General features: G+C 40.2%; 1 non-coding gene across 1 annotated transcript; it reads left to right on the plus strand.

Moving 5' to 3' along the window:
* Positions 1-11295: 11295 nt before the first annotated feature.
* LOC130950314 (small nucleolar RNA R71) lies at positions 11296-11399 on the plus strand. Its single transcript, XR_009073557.1, has one exon. It is a non-coding gene; the product is annotated as a small nucleolar RNA R71 (small nucleolar RNA).
* The last annotated feature ends 11161 nt before the right edge of the window (positions 11400-22560 follow it).

A 22560-nucleotide genomic window follows, 5' to 3' on the forward strand; every position in this document is an offset into this window, starting at 1 on the left:
GAAGAAGAAGACAGGGGAAAGCAGAGATTCAGAAGACAAAGCATCTCCAAAACTCCAAAATATTCTCCATTACTGCATAATAAGTATTATTTAATCCATGCTCTCTTGTTCATTTGCAAGTCAACTGATAATTATAATTGATATCCTGACTAAGAGTTACAAGATAACCATAGCTTGCTTCAAGCCAACAATCTCCGTGGAATCGACCCTTACTCACGTAAGGTATTACTTGGACAACCCAGTGCACTTGCTGGTTAGTGGTACGAATTGTGAAAAGTTTGATTTACAATTTCGTGCACCAGGAAACTCGTATCTTAGATAGGTGGAGTGCAAACAATCATAATATCAACAATTCAATTCAGCATATATGCATTAAATCACAGCCATACATTAATATTCATCTCAGCCATCCGGCTTTTAAATCATAGTACATAATCAGCCATAATCACCATCATACACCGCCATTCGGCTCATAACATGCTCAACCATTCGGTTCATCTCAAATATACAGCACTCCACCACCGTCCTCAACAACTCATATCATCATCATTCATCATATTCATCATAACATCCCTTTTCTTCTCCCACAAGATACCCTCTCCCCTAGTTGCTCTCAATCACTAGGCGTTCTATACCAATTCAAGGTTTAAGGGATGAATTTGGGGGGTTTATAAGCATGAAATAACATCTCGGAAGGTTACGAGCTTGTTGGGAATGTGAAGAGCTTGAAAAAAAAGTTTTGGAAAAGAACTGGGTCGCGTGCGTATATGCACAGAAAGCAAAATCTTCAGGGTGAAGTGCGCGCACAACGTGTGCTAGCGCGACCACCAATGTGCCATTCCCAACGTGTGCGTGCACTTGTGTGCGCACGCATAGCTCGAAATCCTTCGTTGGTTGCGTGTGAGCACAGGGAGTGCTAGCGCTGCCACCAGCAATCTTGTTTTTGCGTGTGCGTACACACAAGGATGTGCGTGCACAAGGACAAAATTTTTACCGAGTGTGCATGTGCACAGGGCTGTGCGTGCACACACAAATCAGAAACCACAAATTCTGCAGAAGTTGCAAAATTCAGGTTTTTAACCCAAACATCCAATGATCATATCTCGTTTCACAAAATTCGGGTTTCCACCAAATTTAAACCATTTTAAAGCTTATAAATTTATCTTTCCATTGATATAAAAATCATCAAATTTCGAAAATAATTGCTCAAGATATGATCTGTCGAAGTTAATCAAAATTCCAATTTTACCAAAACTTATAAACTCCCCATTTTCAAACATGCATTTACCAATTCTCATGTGAAACCATTAAAAACTCAACCACTCCAACATCAAACATTTCCATTCCTTATTTAATCAACAACCCACAAATTCTTCCACATTTAACCGAATCTTAACTCAATGATCCAATTCGTAACCAACACTTATATATCACAATTCCCAATCAAACATTCCAAATTTATCATTCACCATATGTACACATACATATATCAATCTCACCCATTCAACTCATGTTCATCAACAAGAGTCTCACCAATTATCATCCATTAAGCATATTAACCCACATCACATACAACTTTCACATATTGCACCAACAATTATCATAATTCACAATCATCCAACCACTACTCAAATACTCATCTCAATCCAATTTATCCAACAACTACATCAACATTCTACAATCCACTAAATTCATACACAACAACAGAATTCTTTTCAATCCATCAACAACATTAATAATTCAACTCCTATCTTAGGGTCTCTAGCCTAAGTTTTCACACCACATTACATTTTAGATACAGGAAAACGAAACCATACCTTGGCCGATTCCCGTTCCACCCAGACACTTAGATTTCCACCTTTCAAGGTTTCCAAAGCCTCAATAATAGATTTCCAAGCACTAAGTTCCTTTCCAAGCTTTCCAAAACCACCAATCAAGCTCCAATACACATATACATAAAGCCTAACCCATAATATCACATCAAAACACAATAACTCAATACCCAATACCTCAAATTCAATATTCTTTCTAGGGTTTGAGGTATCTTACCTTACCCAAGGATCAAGGTAGGAAGAACAAGCCTTCCCCTCAAGTTAATTAGATCCTATAACACAAAGGAGCTCAAAATCTCAGTATTTTGCCTAAGAAACTCAAAAATTAAGGCTGGGAATTCAAAGAAAAAATGTGGCTTACTCAAGATTGCTTGTATGGATTTTGTAGAGCTCGACGCCGCGGTTGCGTGGCCACAAATGGTGCGTTAATCGGAGCTCCGGATCAAAAGTTATCAACCATGGAAGTTAGAAGTGAATAGGAACAAGGGTTTTCAATCTTCCCCCTTTCCCTTTCTTTGTGCAGTGTGTGTGTGTTGTTTTGGGGAGAAGAGAGCTGAGGTCTCATTAATAAATGACGCTTGGCTGGGCCCTTGGGCCCAACTTGGGTCCAGTTGGCCCGATTTGGCCCGTTTGGCCCAATCTTTGGCCGTTTTCTTTAAAATTGGTGTCAAAATTCTCGTTTTAAATTTCTCTACCACATTAAACCATAAAAACCTCATTCCTAACTTTCTAGAATATATTTTAATTTATGGTTAATTAGCCATAAATTAACCGGGTTTTACATTTTATCCACCTAAATTGGAAATTTTGCCCACAAAATTCGAATCTAGTTACCTGAAAATAGGTGTAGGTAGTCTGTTCGTGTCTCTGATTCAAGCTCCCAGGTGTGCTCCCCAACACCAGCTCGACTCGAGGCCACTTTCACTAATGAACATCTTTTCTGCGTAACTTCTTAATACTCTTGTCATCAATCCTAACAGGGGTCACCAGTAGAGTCAAGTCTTCCTTTAACTGAACTGATTCAGGTTCTAACACATGGCTAGCATCAGGAGTATACTTTTGAAGCTGCGACACATAAAACACGTCGTGCAGGTTTGAAAGGTGAGGCGGTAGAGTCATCCGATACGCCACCGGTCCAACTCTCTCAAGAATCTAAAATGGACCGATGTATTGGGGGTTTAACTTTTTCATCTTAATCGCTATGCCTACTCCTGTTATTAGAGTAACATTAAGGAAATCATGGTCTCCTTCCTCAAACTCTAAGGGCTTCTGCCTCTGATCGGCATAACTTTTCTGACAGCTCTAAGTAGTGAGCATCCTATCTCCGATTTCCTTAACTTGCTTGGTAGTCTCAGCTATCAATTTCTCTGGCCTCATACCAGCATAGCAAAGATTGATATTTCCTCCCATATAGAACCTCATACGGAGCCATTCCGATGCTTGCATGGTAGCTATTATTGTACGCAAACTCCACTAGCAGCATATACCTATCCCAGCTTGCCGGTTGATCCAAAATGCAAGCCCTCAACATATCTTCTAGGGTTTGGATTCTCCTCTCAGATTGACCATCGGTTTGAGGATGGTAAGCTGTACTTAAGCTCAAGCGGGTTCCAAAAGCTTTCTGGAATGCACCCCGGAACCTTGAAGTAAAATGGGGATCTTTGTCAAAAATTATGCTAGTGGGCACGCCATGAAGTCTCACAATCTCCTTGATATATAGACGCGCTAACTCCTCAAGAGCGTAGTTCATTCGAATGGGTAGAAAGTGAGCCGACTTCGTCAGTCGGTCCACGATCACCCAGACAGCATCAAAACCGGTTCTAGTTCTCGGTAATCCCGATATAAAATCCATCACAATACTCTCCCACTTCCATTGTGGAATCTCCAAAGGTTGTAACGTCCCAGAAGGTTTCTGGTGTTCAATCTTCACCTTTTGACAAGTTAAACACTTTGAGACATATTCCGCCACATCATCCTTCATACCAGGCCACCAGAATATAGCCTTTAAGTCATGGTACATCTTAGTACTCCCAGGGTGAACAGAAAATCCGCTTTTGTGTACTTCTTTCAAGATATCCTACCGCAAAGTCCCAACATCCGGCACAATAATCCGACCCTTAAATCTCCACTACTTCTCTTGATCAATGGCTGGCAACATCTTAGACAATGCGTCATCATTTTGATGAGCCTTCAGGAGTTCGGATTAAAAATCGATTAAGATCTGTAATTGGCTCCAACACAGAGTTCCAGACACTTCTTGAGCACCAATCTTTCAGACTCTCGAATGCTTTAAGCAACTCGTCTTCTCGAAGCATAATCCAAGAAGTATACAACGATTTCCGACTAAGCGCATCCGCCGCAATATTCGCCTTCCCCAGATGGTACTGCATCCACACCTTTAGCGTAAACATAACTGCAGCGAGTTTCAGATTGTACGTCAGGTAATTAACTTCATGAGGTCTAAGCTGCCTTGAGGCATACGCTACCACATTCCAGTGCTGCATCAGCACACACCCCAGACCCTTTAGTGAGGTATCACAATACACCTCAAATGGTTCATTCGGCTCGGGTACCAAATGCACCTTTAACATATAGATCTGAAAGAGCAACAAGCCTTTTTGCATTCAGGCATCCATATAGAAGGTACACTTTAGCGTGTTAACTTACTCATAGGTATTACAGTTGGCAAGGATTCAAAACTCCGCAATTCCTCTTAATGTCGCGTACTTACAAGCTTCTTCTCCTGCGTCCAAAAGTATCGCCCTAAGGAAAAACAACGCCTTGAGGGTTACAGTTAGGATTCATACGCGATATTAATATAAGTTTGAGTTAATTTTCAAAAAGGCATTAAGATTGAAAGACGGATGATCACTATGAACGGTGTTCGTGAGGAGTCAGAAAGAAAATCTTGTATACGGTCAAATAGAGCTGTACGGGAATAATGGAATGCACAAGGAGAGGAACATAGGTGCATCTCAAGAAAAGTTCAAATCAAGGACCCTTTTGGTAGGAAGAACAAAGCGTATAGAGTCAAAGGAATCTTAGTTGACTTCGAAGAATATGGTTTGCGAATAGGAGTAATTCTATTCACAGCAAACTCTCAAGATTCAATGATTACGTGATTATACTGGGACAAGCTCAGACTCATCCTGGATGAAACAAGGTTCATGCGCATAAAGGGTACAACTGGAAAGATGATTTAGTCGTTTAAGAAGAACTTCGAGTAGAGTTTTAACGCAGGTTTCAAAATGAAGATTAGATTGGGTTACAGGGGTTTGTTGGCACATTTCTTCTTGTATAAAGTCTCTTATCATCCTCTCCCTTCTTCACTGGTATACGGGCGCTTTTCGCAAGATAACACTTAGTTGGAAGATTCTCTCTTCCAGTACTCTCTTCAATTCAATCCTAAGTTCTACTGATTGTAATGGTGTCTCCGCTTGTGATGCAATCAACCACTGATTCGGCTTTCGGCACAAGTCTATCACAAGCTCACTTTCTCTATCTGAGATGGAAATTCTGGCACACCTTCAAAAGCTGTCTCGAAAACTTTCTCGTATAGGAATTTAGTCTCATCCTCACACGCCTCTTAACAATTAACAGCTGAAGGTTGAATTCGCTCCATTCATCTTCCTCAAAGTCCCACCGTCACTAGATTTCAAACAATAACTCCGCGTATCCCTCAACACTCCTTATTCTTTAGATATAATCCAGCCTGCTTCTGCCATGACACTTCGATCCTTATCCTTCAAGGGCTTAGCCACTACTTTAAATTAACTAAATATTACTCCCGTCTTCACAACTAATAGTCTTCGGCTAGTCATCGACTTGGACTTCACGGTTGTCAAAACTTATCATGCGTCATTGACGGAGGCAAAAATTGACCGATTAAGAATTTAATGGAATAAATACGTTGCAAGTACAGTTCTTAACCAGTAAAAATTCACTTATCAATTTAAAAGGGTTGTCACAAAATTAGAATAAAAATACTGGGAGTATGAATCCCAGGTCGTCTCCCAACGAGTTGACAAAAGAGTGTAGCTTATTGGTCAGAGGTTTTCCAAGAAATTTTGAGTTTGAGAAATAGGAAAATAAATAAGAGAATTTATGTAATTTAATTAAAGATCTTGACTGGGAGAAGATTTATTGGAAGTTCTATCCTTGTTAGATTTTTCTCAAGATCAATTAATAATTGGTAGTTGTTTCTACTTAGTTATCCTTTACTGAATAAAGGAAAGTCAAGTAAGTTGGGAGTCAACTTCTATTCACAAGTTCTAATCCTCTCCCTTGGGAAGGATTAGTGTTAGTGACTAGAGAGTCAACCAATAATAAATCCAATTACAATTTGACTCTTGAGTATTCCAACTCAAGGTTCTCCTTTTAATCAACTCCCAATCAAGTTGGGGAACTACTCCATTATCATGAATGTAGATTTCACAAAATTAAAAAGGAAAATAAAGAAAGACATGATAAACAATAATAAAAAAGATCAATTAAAAATAAAAATAGTTCTTATATTAATAAACTCTAAAAATAATCCAATTGTAACTCTGGACAAATTAAGGATATGAAAGAGTAAGTAAAAAGTAAGAAAACAAACTAGAATGACGAAGTCTTGGCGGAGGTAACAACTCTTCTCAATATCCAAATCCAAAAGCAAATAAAATTCTAAGAACTATGAATGTGTAGAGAGAAAACCTAGAGGAGGAGTAAAATCCGATCTAAAAACTAAAAAATATCCTAATGAGAATCTCCCCTGAGTCTCTGCATGTTCCCCGGCTTTAGTCTGTGTTTCTGGGCCAAAAACTGGGTCAAAACGCGGCCCAAAATCGCCCCCAGCGATTTCTGTAAATTCTGTAGATCGCCCATGTCACGCGTACGCGTCGTCCACGCGATCGCGTCATCCAGCGTTTTTCCTCGCCATGTGTATGCGTCATCCACGCATTTGCGTCATTCGTGCAGATTTTAATCCACGCGTTCGCATCAGGCACGCGAATGCATCACTGCGATTTTCTCCATTTTGCGTGGTCGCGTGAGCCATGCGTCTGCGTCGGTTTTCGCTGGTCATCTCCTTGATTTCTTGTGTTCCTTCCATTTTTGCAAGCTTCCTCTCCATTCTCTAAGCCATTCCTGTCCTATAAAACCTGAAACACTTAACACACGGATTACATCATTGAATGGTATAAAAGAGAATTAAAATACATAATAAAAAGATCTATATGAAGCAAGTTTTCAACCATAGAACAACTTTGGGAAGGAATTGTAATATCATGCTAATCACATGAAAAAGTGGGTAAATACTTGATAAAACCACTCAATTAAACACAATATAAATCATAAAATAATGGTTTATCAACCTCCCCACACTTAAGCATTAGCATGTCCTCATGCTTAGTTCAAGGAGATAAAATAAATGAGTAGGGGGAATGTAAGACTCATGCAATGCAATGCGACCTATATATATGAATGAAACTATATGATTTTGTCTACTTGGTTAAAAGCAAATAAGTTCTTTAGGATAAACATAAATCAAATTCCACTAATTCAAGTCATACAGTAAGAATAGGTAAACTTGTAAGAAGACAGCTCATAAAAGCAGGGAACATAGGATCAAGTATTGAACCCTCACTGATGGTGTATGTGCACTCTAATCTCTCTAGTGTATAGGGTAATCACTCTATCCTTCTTTAATCATGCTTTCTAAACTTTGTTCTTTTCCTAACCAATCAACAATATTTAATATACCAATGCAAACATTATGAGGTCTTTTCGAGGTTGTAATGGGGCTAAGGTAAGGGTAAGGGTATATATATAAGGCTAAGTGAGCTAAAATATGAATCTTTGAATAACCTAAGCTCTCACCTAGTATACATACACTCTATATAACTTAGAATCGTGCCTAGCTACCCAAAATTTCTCACTTTGCATTTCATACTCATGTATCAACTTTCTTTTAATTTTTTTTCACATGTGCATTGATTTTGGAACTTAACTCAATTTAGAATTGGGGTAACTTTTCTCCCCTTAATTATTTACTTATTTAACGAATTTTTTTAATTAGTAAAAGTAAAATTAACATATCAATGCACATAGATTTTTAATTTTTCTGTTTTACATGAGTAGGCACCTAAATTCCCAATATTTTATTAAAGTAAAGACATAACATATTCCCTTATTAACCCATGTTCCCACAATTTTTCCCATACTTAATTTAACACACAATCTTTATCTTAAGATAACCAAAGATTCAATTTGGGATTTTTAATTATTTTTCTACTTAAGGCTAGTGATGTGGTAAAATATAGAACAAATGGGGATTAATAGGCTCAAAGTGGCTGACAAGGGTGATTTAAAGGGTATGCTTATTTGGGATAAGTGAGCTAAACAAGTGATGGCCTCAATCATATGCATGCGTATAACACATTAAACATTGGACATATAGGATGAAACAAAATATAGATTATAATCATAGAGAAGTAAATGCACAGAATAAAATATTTATGGTTAAATAATGTAACCATGTGATTAGGCTCAAAATCTCGCGGGTTGTGTGTTCTTAGCTTTTTAAACTATGTTCCAAATACAACTTCAAACAAATTTAACATAAAAGTTTTGATTTAAATTAGTGAAATTTTTTTCAAAAATAGGGTCTTAAAAAATCTTATTATTTTTTAACCAAATAGAACATGCATGCAAATAACCTATTATTAAACAATCTATCCTATCCTAATCAAAGGAAAAATAACTAAATATCCTACTTTATTGATGTTAGGGAAGAGAAGTTACCTCCGGAAGTCAGGTACTGACCGACCTCCCCACACTTAAGGCTTTGCACTATCCCTGGTGCCATCTGTCAAGAGCAAAAGGGGGCTAGTAGCAGTATCTCCACAATCGGGACCGTCATAGCTCCCTGTGCTTGTAAATGAAGTGGAGTCCGAAGTGTCTGGGTCTTTGTCAGGTCTGTGGTTTCCCATAAGCAGCTCCTTGAGGTATGTGAATCGGCGCTGGTTACGGCGCTCCCTTAGCTTTGCTTTTTGTTCTTGCCGATCCAACCTTTGAAGTATCTGATGGAGCAGTTTATTTGTTGTAGGTGCTTGTGGTGTGGAAGGAGGAATGTTTTTGGCCTGTTTTGTAGGTTGGCTGGTAGTGGCTACTGGAGGTCTGATATATTTCCCGTTAGGGACGTACTGATCACTCCGTGGAAGCATGGCTCTGGATAGTTCAACTTCTAAGATGGTTGGGTTCAATCTTCTTTGAGGCTGATGGCAGGCTTTGCTCATTCTTCTAAGAATATTCTGTGTTCACAAACTTGAGGGCTGATGCCTACTATATTTGCCAAGCTCCATCCAATTACTTTTTTATGCTTCCTCAACACACTAAGCAGTTGTTCTTCCTGTTGGGAAGTGAGCTCCCTTGCAATGATAATTGGAAACTTTTGCTTATCCTCAAGGTAAGCATACTTGAGGTGTGAAGGAAGGGGCTTTAATTCCAATTTTTGCTCATGGCTAGGCTCTGGACCTTCTGGAGCTAATGATAATGGCAAGGCATCCTCATTTTGTCCAGAGGATGTCCCCACACTTGGACCTTGCTCTATGTGCTTCTCTGCTATTTCCTCCTGGTGAACTGCAGCGACAGTTTCATCAATAATATCGCACTTGAATACGGAATGATCTTCCGGAGGATGCTTCATAGCTTCATTCAGATTGAAGCTCACTGCTCGGTCGTCTATTTCAAAGGAATAGGTTCCTGAAAAGGCATCCAGCTTGAACTTCGAAGTCTTTAAGAATGGTCTTTCAAGTAGGATGGATGACGGCTTTCCCGAGTTATTTTGGGGCATCTCCAAGATATAGAAGTCAATGGGAAACGTGAGCCCCTTAATGCTCACCAATACATCTTCAGCAATTCCAGCCACTGTAATAATGCTTTTATCTGCTAACACAAAATGAGCTGTCGACCTTTTTAAAGGAGGGAGCCTCAGAGTATCATATATAGACAAAGGCATTATACTAACACAAGCTCCTAAATCACATATACAGTCAGAGAATATTACATCTCCAATGGTACAGTTAACCATACATAGACCTGGATCACCATATTTTTCAGGTATACCTCCCATTAAAGCATATATAGAACTACCTAAGGGAATAGTTTCTAAATCATTAATTTTATCTTTATGTATGCACAAATCTTTTAGAAACTTTGCATATTTAGGTACCTGCTGAATAACATCAAAAAGGGAGACAGTTAGCTCAACCTTTTTGAATATTTCTACCATTTTAGGATCAAGTTCCATCTGCTTTCTGGGCTTCCTTGCAAGTTGTGGGAAGGGAATAGGGAGGGCGTTGCTTGCAGCTTCTGCATTCTTTGGTGTTTCATTCTGTGGTTAAGCTACTTCTTCTTCAACTATGTTCTGTACGTCCTCTTCCTCTTCATCATCTTCCACTTCCACCACTCAGCTGGGACGTGTACTGTTGAGGTTGCCTCCTCCTGGTTCCTCTCCTGCAATGTGGTTTCGGACCTCAAAATGATGGCATTGATGCCACCCTTGGGATTAGGTAGGGGTTGAGAAGGAATTCCACTGGAGCTTGAAGGTTGATTGGTGGAACAAGGCGAGGAATCTAACTGGGAGACAAGAGCTTGTAAAGTGGCAGTCAGACCATTTAAAGTAGAATGCAGCTGCGTATGCATGTCTTGTTGTCCTTGTGCGAGAGAACGGAGCATCTCGTCATTTGATGAAGAATTAGAATAAGTTATCTGAGGAGCTTGTGGTTGGTTGTGCTGGGGTCCTTGAGGTTGTCTTAGGTGAGGTGCTCTGTAAGGTTGGTTCTGATTCTGCTGTCTGTTGTTGTTACTGTTATTCCATCTCTGGTTTCCATTATTATCTCTGCCTCCTCTGTTGTAGTTGTCCCTCCAACCATGGTTAGAATTGCCTCTCCAACCTTGGTTGGAATTGTCCTGCCATCCATGGTTATAGTTGCTACCTTGGTTGTAGTTGCCACCTTGATTGTATCCTTGATTTGGGCAGTCATAGAAGTTGTGAGTGGCTGCCACAATGTTGTCTTCCTGTTGGAGCTGTGGACATTCATCAGTGTAATGACTATAATCATCACAGATCCCGTATACTCTTTGTGGAACCAACTGTTGGCTTTGTTGGGGCGGGGGAGGCTGAGATTGTTGTGCTTGTTGTTGATTCAACTGCATCTGTTTCAGTAGGTTGGTCATTTCACATATACTCTGGGTCAGAGCAGTAGTCTCTTTGCTAGAGAAAACCTCAGCAACAGCTTTTGAGTGGCTGTGCCTATGCCTGTGATTCCTAGTGGACTCAGCTAAGTCGTTGATCAATTGCCATGCTTCATCTTCAATCTTGTACTTTTTCATAGAACCATTACTAGCACCTTCCAATGTGGTCTTATCCTGAGGGTTCATGCCTTGTGTGAAGTAGCTGATCAACACCATCTTGTCAATCACGTGATGAGGGCATGCGTCCAGGAGATTGTTGAAGCGCTCCCAATATTCGTAGAGAGTCTCAGATTCACCTTGAATAATCATAGAAATTTCTTTCCTCAATCTATCAGTAACTTCAGCTGGAAAGTATTTTTCCAAAAATTCTCATCTATGCGTATCCCAGTTAGTAACAGTCACATCAGGTTGAGTGTAGTACCATTCCCTCGCCTTTCCCTCAAGAGAAAACGGGAAGGCGGTTAACAGAATAGAAGTTTCATCTGCACCATGACGCCTAACAGTAGAACAGGCTGTCTGGAAATCCCTAAGGTGCTTGATAGGTTCTTGAGCAGGTAAGCCATGAAACTTGGGCAACAAGTTGATTAGTGTAGTTCAGTTCAAAATCTGCAGCCACCGTTGGATGATGCACTTGATACGGCTGCAGTGTAAAATCTGGGGCTCCAGCTTCCTGGAGAGTAATCCTCCTAGGTGCTGCCATGTTACTTGCACGTGAATCAACTGAATCAGTAGTAAATGAGCTTGTTTCTTCCTCAAATGGTGGTTCAGATTCGCCCTCAGATGAGACTGGTGAATCGATAACAATCACTTCACCACCCTCAGAGGCTAACCGACGTCGAGCTCGCCTAATACGTGAAAGAGTTCTTTCAATTTCAGGATCAAAAGTGGCTAAGCTCGGATCAGGCAGTGACCGCGTCATTCAATGAGAAAAACATAGAGCTCATGGTAATAAAACAAAATAAAAAAATGCAAATAAATAAATTCTAACTAATGAATTAGCACACTATTGCAACTCCCCGACAACGACACCAAAAATTGGCGGAGGCAGAAATTGATCGATTAAGAATTTAATGGAATAAATACGTTGCAAGTACAATTCTTAACCAGTGAAAATCCACTTATCAATTTAAAAGGGTTGTCACAAAATTAGAATAAAAATACTGGGAGTATGAATCTCAGGTCGTCTCCCAATGAGTTGACAAAAGAGTGCAGCTTATTGGTCAGAGGTTTTCCAAGAAATTTTGAGTTTGAGAAACAGAAAAATAAATAAGAGAATTTATGTAATTTAAATAAAGATCTTGACCGGGAGAAGATTAATTGGAAGTTCTATCCTTGTTGGATTTTTCTCAAGATCAATTGATAATTGGTAGTTGTTTCCACTTAGTTATCCTTTATTGAATAAATGAAAGTCAAGTAAGTTGGGAGTCAACTTCTATTCACAAGTTCTAATCCTCTCCCTTGGGAAGGATTAGCGTTAGTGACTAAAGAGTCAACCAATAATAAACCCAATTACAATTTGACTCTTGAGTATTCCAACTCAAGGTTCTCCTTTTAATCAACTCCCAATCAAGTTGGGGAACTACTCCATTATCATGAATGTATACTTAACAAAATTAAAAGGGAAAATAAAGAAAGACATGATAAACAATAATAAAAAAGATCAATTAAAAATAAAATAGTTCTTATATTAATAAACTCTAAAAATAATCCAATTGTAACTTTGGACAAATTAAGGATATGGAAGAGTAAGTAAAAAGTAAGAAAACAAACTAGAATGACGAAGTCTTGGCGGAGGTAACAACTCTTCTCAATATTCAAATCCAAAAGCAAATAAAATTCTAAGAACTATGAATGTGTAGAGAGAAAACCTAGAGGAGGAGTAAAATACGATCTAAAAACTAAAAACTATCCTAATCAGAATTTCCCCCGAGTCTCTGCATGTTCCCCGGCTTTAGTCTGTGTTTCTGGGCCGAAAAATGGGTCAAAACGCGGCCCAAAATCACCCCCAGCGATTTTTGTAAATTCTGTAGATCGCCCATGTCACGCGTACGCGTCGTCCACGCGATCGCGTCATCCAGCATTTTTCCTCGCCACGCGTACGCGTCATCCACACGTTTGCGTCATCCGTGCAGATTTCAATCCACGCGTTCGCGTCAGGCACGCGAATGCGTCACTGCGATTTTCTCTATTTCGTGCAGTCGCGTGAGCCATGTGTCCGCGTCAGTGTTCGCTGGTCATCTCCTTGATTTCTTGTGTTCCTTCCATTTTTGCAAGCCTCCTTTCTATTCTCTAAGCCATTCCTGCCCTATAAAACCTGAAACACTTAACACACGGATCAGAGCATCGAATGGTATAAAAGAGAATTAAAATACACAATAAAAAGATCTTTATGAAGTAAGTTTTCAACCATAGAACAACTTTGGAAAGGAATTGTAATATCATGCTAATCACATGAATAAGTGGGTAAAGACTTGATAAAACCACTCAATTAAACACAATATAAATCATAAAATAATGGTTTATCAGTCACGAATGGTAATTACATATTAATGGTATGCAAGGTAGTTAAAGATTCAACTGCTAATTTGCAATTACCTCGGGTCTGAGAATCAGATTCGGTTGCATCCCGGCGTTTTCTATATCGATAATTCCAAGACATATGCCCTGGTCTCCTGCACCTGTAACATACGTCTAGTCCGGCCCTACATGGTCTGTTTGGATGGTATTTGGTGCATCTCGTGCACTTCAAATCTTCTAGGTGAGTACTAGTCTGCCCCTCTGAATCCTGCCCCCAACGGTTGTCACCCCTTCGATCATAGTTCCAGTACTTAGAATGGGCAGCGACATAACGACTTCGTTTGAAACTTTGGCTCCTAGGTGTAATCTTTCTCTTTTTCTTTGCGAAGGATTCCCATGATTACTCCTTGCTACCTCAGTCCTCCTTGAGCTTTCTCTTGCTGCCCGACCCGTGTTAACTTGCTCCGAATAACCCACTGGTACTCCAATACTCGGAACATTATCTCCAACTTCATATTTATTACCACCATCGTTGCCAGCTCCAGCTTTTGGTTCCATTCCATCCATCACTCGGATAGTCGCAGCAGCAACAGCACCAAGGGCAGCGACAACACTCGTCATTGCGGTAATGAAATCAGTTAAACTACCTACTGGTACGGTTACCTCATTAGCTCTCCGTCCTTGACCTCGATTACGCTCATGACCGTGCCCACGAGTCGCCCTCTAGTTTTTATACACACCAAACAATCGATATCAAGTTGATCAGTCACAATATCGAAAGTCTAGTGCTTCAAAGTCCCAAATGCATGCTCATGAACGTTTATGCCAGTCATATCAGTCAGGTATTCTAATAGCACATAAGCACAGACACAGAGAATACACAGAAGCATAGTCAGTCCGTCCCTCAGGCTCTACAGGAACGAACTGATCTGATACCCTAATGTAACATACTACCACACAGAGTCTTATGCTTAAGTCATAAAACAGAGGTGGCGAGGTATTACGACCTCTAAAAAGAAAATATAGTACGTATAGTATTGCAAAAATATTCATAACTAGGAGCCTTTGAAGAAAAGTGGGTAAATCAAAACCGACGAATCAAAAGCGCAACACTCCGATCGATAACATAAACGAACAGTTAGAGATTAAGCTAAAGCGAAGAGATATACAAAAGAGTGCCAAAATACATATATCAAGACTCGGGACTCGGCTTGCGAAGATAACCGGTCCGAGCATATAGTATACATACATGTATAGTAAGGAAATCCCAAAAGACAACCCAAAAGATATTACACAAATCCTGCTTCTCCAAAATAACCTCTAAAAGGAGTTACCAAATATATATATATATATATATACAGTGGAGAATGTAAATATCTAGACAAGTATATAAGATCAAAATAAAATCCCCGAAAACTAAGGATATTCGCCAAAAGGAAGTCTCCAGCATGCCTCAGCGAGGAGCCTCACGTCCTGCATCTGAAAATCACAAAATCTGCATGGGTGAGAACCGGAGGTTCTCAACATGGTAACAGTGACCAAATATCTAACATGTAATGTCTTGGGAAAGCCGAAGACACTCCTAGAACTTCCAGATTATAACTAAAGCGTATAAACATAACTAAACCATAACAAATGTAAATAGGCGACTAACTTAAGGATCTTCGATCTAACTATTTATCCCCTTTCCAAATCCTGTAAACCTCCCAACCACCAACAGTAGTGGAAAAGCAAACACAAGTATATCAAGCAAAGAATGCACAAGTAGGAAGCAGATAAGGCAACTAGGCAATTAGCAAGTAATGATGCAATCAATTAGGCATTCCAAACAAATCACATATAATGCATATGATGCATGCCTGTCCTAGTGGCTGATAAGTCTCATCTGTCGATTATAAAGCCAACCCGACAAGTCCTGGTAGCTAACCATTGGACTGTCCCTCTATCGCACATCCCCAACTCGAGTTATCCACAAACATAATTATAATATATAATCCAACACCTTCACTGGTGTATATTTATGGGAACGAGCTCATCCGGAACTTTCACAGTGTTCGACCACACTTATGACATAGGATCAGCAGAGTATCGAGTCTCTACCTGGAGCAGGTAGTGGCTAGCCACTGCTTTCACCCAGGAAAACTCGTATCTCAGATAGGTGGGGTGCAAACAATCATAATATCAACAATTCAATTCAGCATATATGCATTAAATCACAGCCATACATTAATATTCATCTTAGCCATCCGACTTTCAAATCATAGTACATAATCAGCCAGAATCACCATCATACACCGCCATTCGGCTCATAACATGCTCAGCCATTCGGTTTATCTCATATATATAACACTCCACCACCCTCCTCAACAACTCATATCATCATCATTCATCATATTCATCATAACATCCCTTTTCTTCTCCCACAAGTTACCTTCTCCCCTAGTTACTCTCAATCACTAGGCGTTCTATAATAATTTAAGGTTTAAGGGATAAATTTGGAGGTTTATATGCGTAAATAACATCTCGGAAGGTTACGAGCTTGTTGGAAATGTGACGATCTTGAAAACAAAGTTTTGGAAAAGAACTGGGTCGCGTGCGTACGCACAGGGGTGTGCGTGCGCATGCCCAGAAATATTTTTAAACGTGTGCGTATGCACAGGTTTGTACGTATGCACAGAAAGAAAAATCTTCAGGGTGTGGCACACACACAACGTGTGCTAGCGCCACCACCATTGTGCCATTCCCAACGTGTGCGTGCGCATAGGCTTGTGCGTACGCACAAGTCGAAATCTTTTGTTGGTTGCGCGTGCGCACAGAGCGTGCTAGCACTGCCACCAGTAGCCCTGTCTTCACGTGTGCGTACACACAAGGATGTGTATGTGTGTACAAGACCAAATTCTTGCCGAGTGTGCGTGCGCACACAAATCAGAAACCACAAATTCGGTAGAAGTTGCAGAATTCAGGTTTTTAACCCAAACTTCCAACGATCATATTTTTTCCGCAAAATTCGGATTTCCACCAAATTTAAACCATTTTAAAGCTTATAAAATTATCTTTCCAATGATATAAAAATCATCAAATTTCGAAAATAATTTCTCAAGATATGATCAGTCGAATTTCATCAAAATTCCAGTTTTACCAAAACTTATAAACTCCCAATTTTCAAATATGCATTTACCAATTCTCATGTGAAACCATTCAAAACTCAACCACTCCAACATCAAACATTTCCATTCCTCCTTTAGTCAACAACCCACAAATTCTTCCACATTTAACCGAATCTTAACTCAATGATCCAATTCATAACCAACACTTTATATCACAATTCTCAATCAAACATTCCAAATTTATCATTCACCATATGTATATACATATATCAATCTCACCCATTCAACTCATGTTCATCAACAAGAGTCTCACCAATTATCATCTATTAAGCATATTAACCCACATCACATACAACTTTCACAGATTGCGCCAATAATTATCATAATTCACAATCATCCAACCACTACTCAAATACTCATCTCAATCCAATTTATCCAACAACTACATCAACATTCCACAATCCACTAAATTCATACACAACAACAGAATTCTTTTCAATCCATCAACAACATTAATAATTCAACTCCTATCTTAGGGTCTCTAGCCTAAGTTTTCACACCACATTACATTTTAGATATAGAAAACCGAAACCATACCTTGGCCGATTCCCGTTCCATCCGGAACACTTAGATTTTCACCTTTCAAGGTTCCCAAAGCCTCAATAACAGATTTCCAAGCACCAAGTTCCTTTCCAAGCTTTCCAAAACCACCAATCAAGCTCCAATACACATATACATAAAGCCTAAGCCATAATATCACATCAAAACACAATAACTCAATACCCAATACCTCAAATTGAACATTATTACTAGGGTTTGAGGTCTCTTACCTTACCCAAGGATCAAGGGAGCAAGAACAAGCCTTCTCCTCAAGCTAATTAGATCCTATAACACAAAGAAGCTCAAAATCTTAACATTTTTCCTAAGAAACTAAAAAATCAAGGCTGGGAATGAGAAGAAGAAAACAGGGATTACCTCAAGATTTCTTGTATGGGTTTTTTAGAGCTCGACGCCGCGGTCGCGTGGCCACAAACAGTGTGTCAATCGGAGCTCCGGATCAAAAGTTATCAACCATGGAAGTTGGAAGTGAATAGGAACAAGGGTTTTCAATCTTCCCCCTTTCCCTTTCTTTGTGCAGTGTGTGTGTGTTGTTTTGGGGAGAAAGCTCTCATTAATAAATGAGGCTTGGCTGGGACCTTGGACCCAACTTGGGTCCGGTTGCCCCGGTTTGGCCCGTTCAGCCCAATGTTGGGCCGTTTTCTTTAAAATTGGTGTTGAAATTCTCGTTTTAAAATTTCTCTACCACATTAAACCATAAAAACCTCATTCCTCACTTTCTAGAATATATTTTAATTTATGATTAATTAGCCATAAATTAACCGGGTTTTACATATAACATCAAATAGCCCAAAATCTCAACACATTTCACCATGAAACTCGAAATTTAGGGATGATGAGCTGAGATGATTTCGTGGCTTACCTCAAGAATAAAGTAATGGTTTTTGTAGAGATCTTCGGCGTTGAACGCGTGGCCATAAATGGTGCGGCAGTCAGAGCTCTAGATCAAAAGTTATGATGGTTTGAAGATCAACCAAGGGTTAGAACTTGAGAGAGTGTTCTTCCCCCCTTGGCCTCCATTTCAGCGCGTTTCTTGAGTGTAGTAAGGAGAGAGAGTGCTGAAATGAGTGTATTAGGTTTAGTTTAGTTAGGCTAAGGGCCCAATATGGGTCCGGTTGGCCCGGTTTGGCCCATTCGGTCCAATCTTGGTTCAAATTCTACAAAATTGGTATCACAATTCTCGTCTCAATCTCCTCTATCATATTTAGCCATAAAAATCACATTTTTTGGCTTTCTAGAATAAATTCTCATTTATGGGTTAATTAGCCATTAATTAACCGGGTTTTACATTCAACCCACCTAATTGGGAATTTTGCCCACAAAATTCAAATTCAATTAGCTGAGAATAAGTGCGGATAATCTGTTCGCATTTCCGACTCAAGCTCCCAAGTGTGTTCCTCAACACCGCCTCAACTTCATGCCACTTTGACTAATGAAACCTCTTTTCTACGCAATCGTTTGATACTAGTATTATCAATTCTGACTGGAGCCACCAGAAGCGTCAAATATTCTTTTAACTGAACTGATTCAGGTTCTAACACATGGCTTGCATCAGGAGTGTACTTCCAAAGCCGCGACATGTGGAAAACGTCGTGTAGGTTCGAAAGATGAGGTGGTAGAGCCATCTAATATGCCACCGGTTCAATCCTCTCCAGGATCTGAAACGGACCAATGTACCTGGGATTCAACTTTTTTGCTTTAATCGCCATACCTACTCCCATGGTTGGAGTGATCTTAAGGAAAACATGGTCTCCTTCCTCAAATTCCAAGGGCTTCCGCCTTTGATCGGTGAAACTCTTCTGGCAACTCTGCACTGTAAGCATCCTATCTCGAATTTTCTTGACTTGTTTAGTGGTCTCAGCTATCATCTCCGGCCCCAACAAGCCTTTCTCCCCAACTTCATACCAACATAGGGGAGATTAACATTTTCTCCAATATAGAGCCTCATACAGAGCCATTTCGATGCTCGCATGGTAGCTATTATTGTACGCAAACTCAACTAGCGGCATATAGCGATCCCAGCTCACCGGATGGTCTAGAACACAAGCCCTCAACATATCTTCCAATGTTTAGATCGTCCTCTCAGATTGACCATCTATTTGAGGATGGTAAGCCGTGCTCAAGCTTAATCGGGTTCCAAAAGCTTTTTGAAATGCACCCCAAAACCTCAAAGTAAAACAAGGATCTGTATCAGAGATTATAGTAGCAGGTGCACCATGAAGTCTCACAATCTCCTTTATCTATAACCGTGCTAGCTCCTCAAGGGTGTAAGTCATCTGAATGGGTAAAAAGTGAGCTGACTTCATCAGTCAGTCCACGATCACCCAGACAGCATCAAAACCAGCCCTAGTCCTTGGCAATCCAGACACAAAGTCCATTGCAATACTTTCCCACTTCCATTGCGGAACCTCTAAAGGTTGCAACGTCCCGGAAGGTCTTTGATGTTCAATCTTTACCTTCTGACAAGTTAAGCACTTCGAGACATACTCCGCCACATCATTCTTCATACTTGGCCACCAAAACATCGCCTTTAGATCATGGTACATCTTAGTACTTCCCGGGTGAATAGAGAATCCGCTTTTGTGTGCTTCCTTTAGAATATCTTACCGCAAAGTGCCAACATCCGACACAATGATCCTACCATTGAATCTACATAACCCATCTTTATCCTCTGACACTCTCCACTGTTTTTCTTGCTCAATAGCCGGTAACACCTTCCATAACGCTTCATCATTCTCATGAGCTTTTAGGAGTTCGGATTTAAAATCACTTGAGATTTGTAGTTGACTCAAACACAGAGTCCCAGACACTTCTTGCACACCAATTTTCAGACTCTCAAATTTCTTGAGTAACTCCTCTTTTCGAAGCATCATCCAAGCAGCATACAACGACTTTTGACTTAACGCATCCGCCACTACATTCGCCTTCCCCGGATGATAATTCCACTCAAAGTTGAAGTCCTTTAATAATTCCATCCACCTCCTTTGTCTCATATTAAGCTTTTTCTGATCAAAGAGGTACTTCAAGCTCTTGTGATCAGAGAAAACTTGGAACTTAACCCAATAGAGGTAATGTCTCCACACCTTTAGTGCATACACAACCGCAGCGAGTTCCAAATCGTGTGTAGGATAATTAACTTTATGAGGTCTCAATTGACATGAGGCATACGCCACCACATTACGATGCTGCATCAGCACGCACCCTAGTCCCTTCAATAAGGCATCACAATACACCTCGAATGACTCATTTGGTTTAGGTAACACCAACTCAGGTGCAGTGGTCAACTTTTTCTTCAACGCCTGAAAGCTCTTTTCTCACTCAAGAGTCCAAACAAATGGTGTATCCTTGCGGGTTAACTTTGTCAATGGCAAAGCTAATTACAAAAAGTCTTTGATGAATCTTCGGTAATAACCAGCTAAGCCCAGAAAACTCCTTATCTCAGTTACTGTGGTTGGTTGCTTCCATTCCATCACTGCCTCCACCTTAGAGATATCTACCGCTATCCCCTGTTTACTCACTACATGGCCCAAAAACTTCACCTCACTCTTCCAAAATTCACATTTGGACAGTTTCGCATAGAGTTTCTTTTCCTTTAGTATTTGCAACACGGTCCTCTAGTGTTCTGCATGCTCTTCTTCAGTCTTGGAGAAAATCAGTATGTCGTCAATGAAGACAATAACGAATTTATCCAAAAATGGACGAAAGACTCTGTTCATATAATCCATGAACACTGCAGGAGCATTTATCAACCCAAAAGACATTACAGTGTACTCGTAATTACCATAACGAGTCCTGAAAGCAGTCTTAAGGATATCCTCACCCCTCACCCTTATCTGGTGATAACCAGATCGCAAGTCGATCTTGGAGAAAACCTCAGCTCCTTGTAACTGATCCATGATGTCATCAATTCTCGGCAACGGGTACTTATTTTTTATTGTGACCTTGTTCAGCTGCCTGTAATCCACACAAAGCCGCATACTCCCGTCTTTCTTCTTTACCAGTAACACTGGAGCACCCCACGGAGAAACACTTGGTCGGATAAACTTCTTACCTAATAGATCCTTTAACTGAGACTTTAGCTCGGCTATTTCTAGTGATGACATTCTATAAGGAGGACTCGAGATTGGTCCTGCCCCCAGCACCAACTCAATAGCAAACTCAACCTCTCAGTTAGGTGGAAATTCATCGATATCATTGAGAAACACTTCTGGAAACTCACACACAACCAGAATTTGTTCCAATCTTTGATCATCACCCAAAACACCCGCAGTTAACAACAAGATACCCTGACATTCGGTTCCCAAACAATTCACCATTATAGAGTTCAAGTAATAACTATTTACCACAACTGGTCCTTCTATATCTTTCGGCATGAAGCACACTTGTTTTGGTAGAACAGTCGAGCAGGACATGGTTCTCAGATAACCAGTCCAATCCCAAAATGAGATCAAGTCCAATCATCGGCAAGCATATTAAATTATGGACAAAATCATGCTGCTTGAACCTAAAGGAAACTTGCGGGCATCCTAGCCTAGTTACCATGGCTTCATGGGTAGCATTATACACCTTTAGGTTATAACCTAAAACTACAATCTTCAAGCCTAGATCACTAGCTTTATCGAATGCAATGAATGAATGTGTGGCTCCAAAATCAAATACAGTATTTAAAGTTTGACCAGTCATTTCACAGTTACCTCAGATAAGTGTCTCAGATCCCTAAGCACCTATAGCTGAGGTGGTGAACACCCGACCAGTCTGTTGTGACTTCCCAACACCTTATTTTTGCTTCTCTGAACAGTTTGTGGGCTTATGTCCCGCCTTACCATAGGAATAGCATAAACCCCATCCGGCCTTACACGGGGCTCCCGGATGGTGACTTCCACACCTAGCACAAGCTCGCTCACTCTGAGGCTGCTTCCCAAATCTCTCCCCTTGGGAGTTGTTGTTGTTGGCTCTCTTGAAAGAGCCTCCCTGCTTAAAAGGTAGACCTCTAAGTGAAAAGTTCTTCCCTCGGTTCTGTGGGAATGATCCCTTGTGATTTTCTCTCTCTGCAGCCGCCTTCTTCACACATTCTTCAGCAACCCTACACTTGTTCACCAACTCGGAGAAAGTTCTGATCTCCATTGGTTCCTGGGCTTCATTTCTGTCGTTGCTATGGTTGTTCATTTGTTGCCCAAGAGCCTCTGCAGTGGCCTGCATAGCAGCAGCCATGTTCTCCAACGCCGCCAGAAAGTCTACCGGGTTATTTG

This window comes from Arachis stenosperma, chromosome 1, assembly GCF_014773155.1.
Source record: "Arachis stenosperma cultivar V10309 chromosome 1, arast.V10309.gnm1.PFL2, whole genome shotgun sequence".
NCBI lineage: Eukaryota > Viridiplantae > Streptophyta > Magnoliopsida > Fabales > Fabaceae > Arachis > Arachis stenosperma.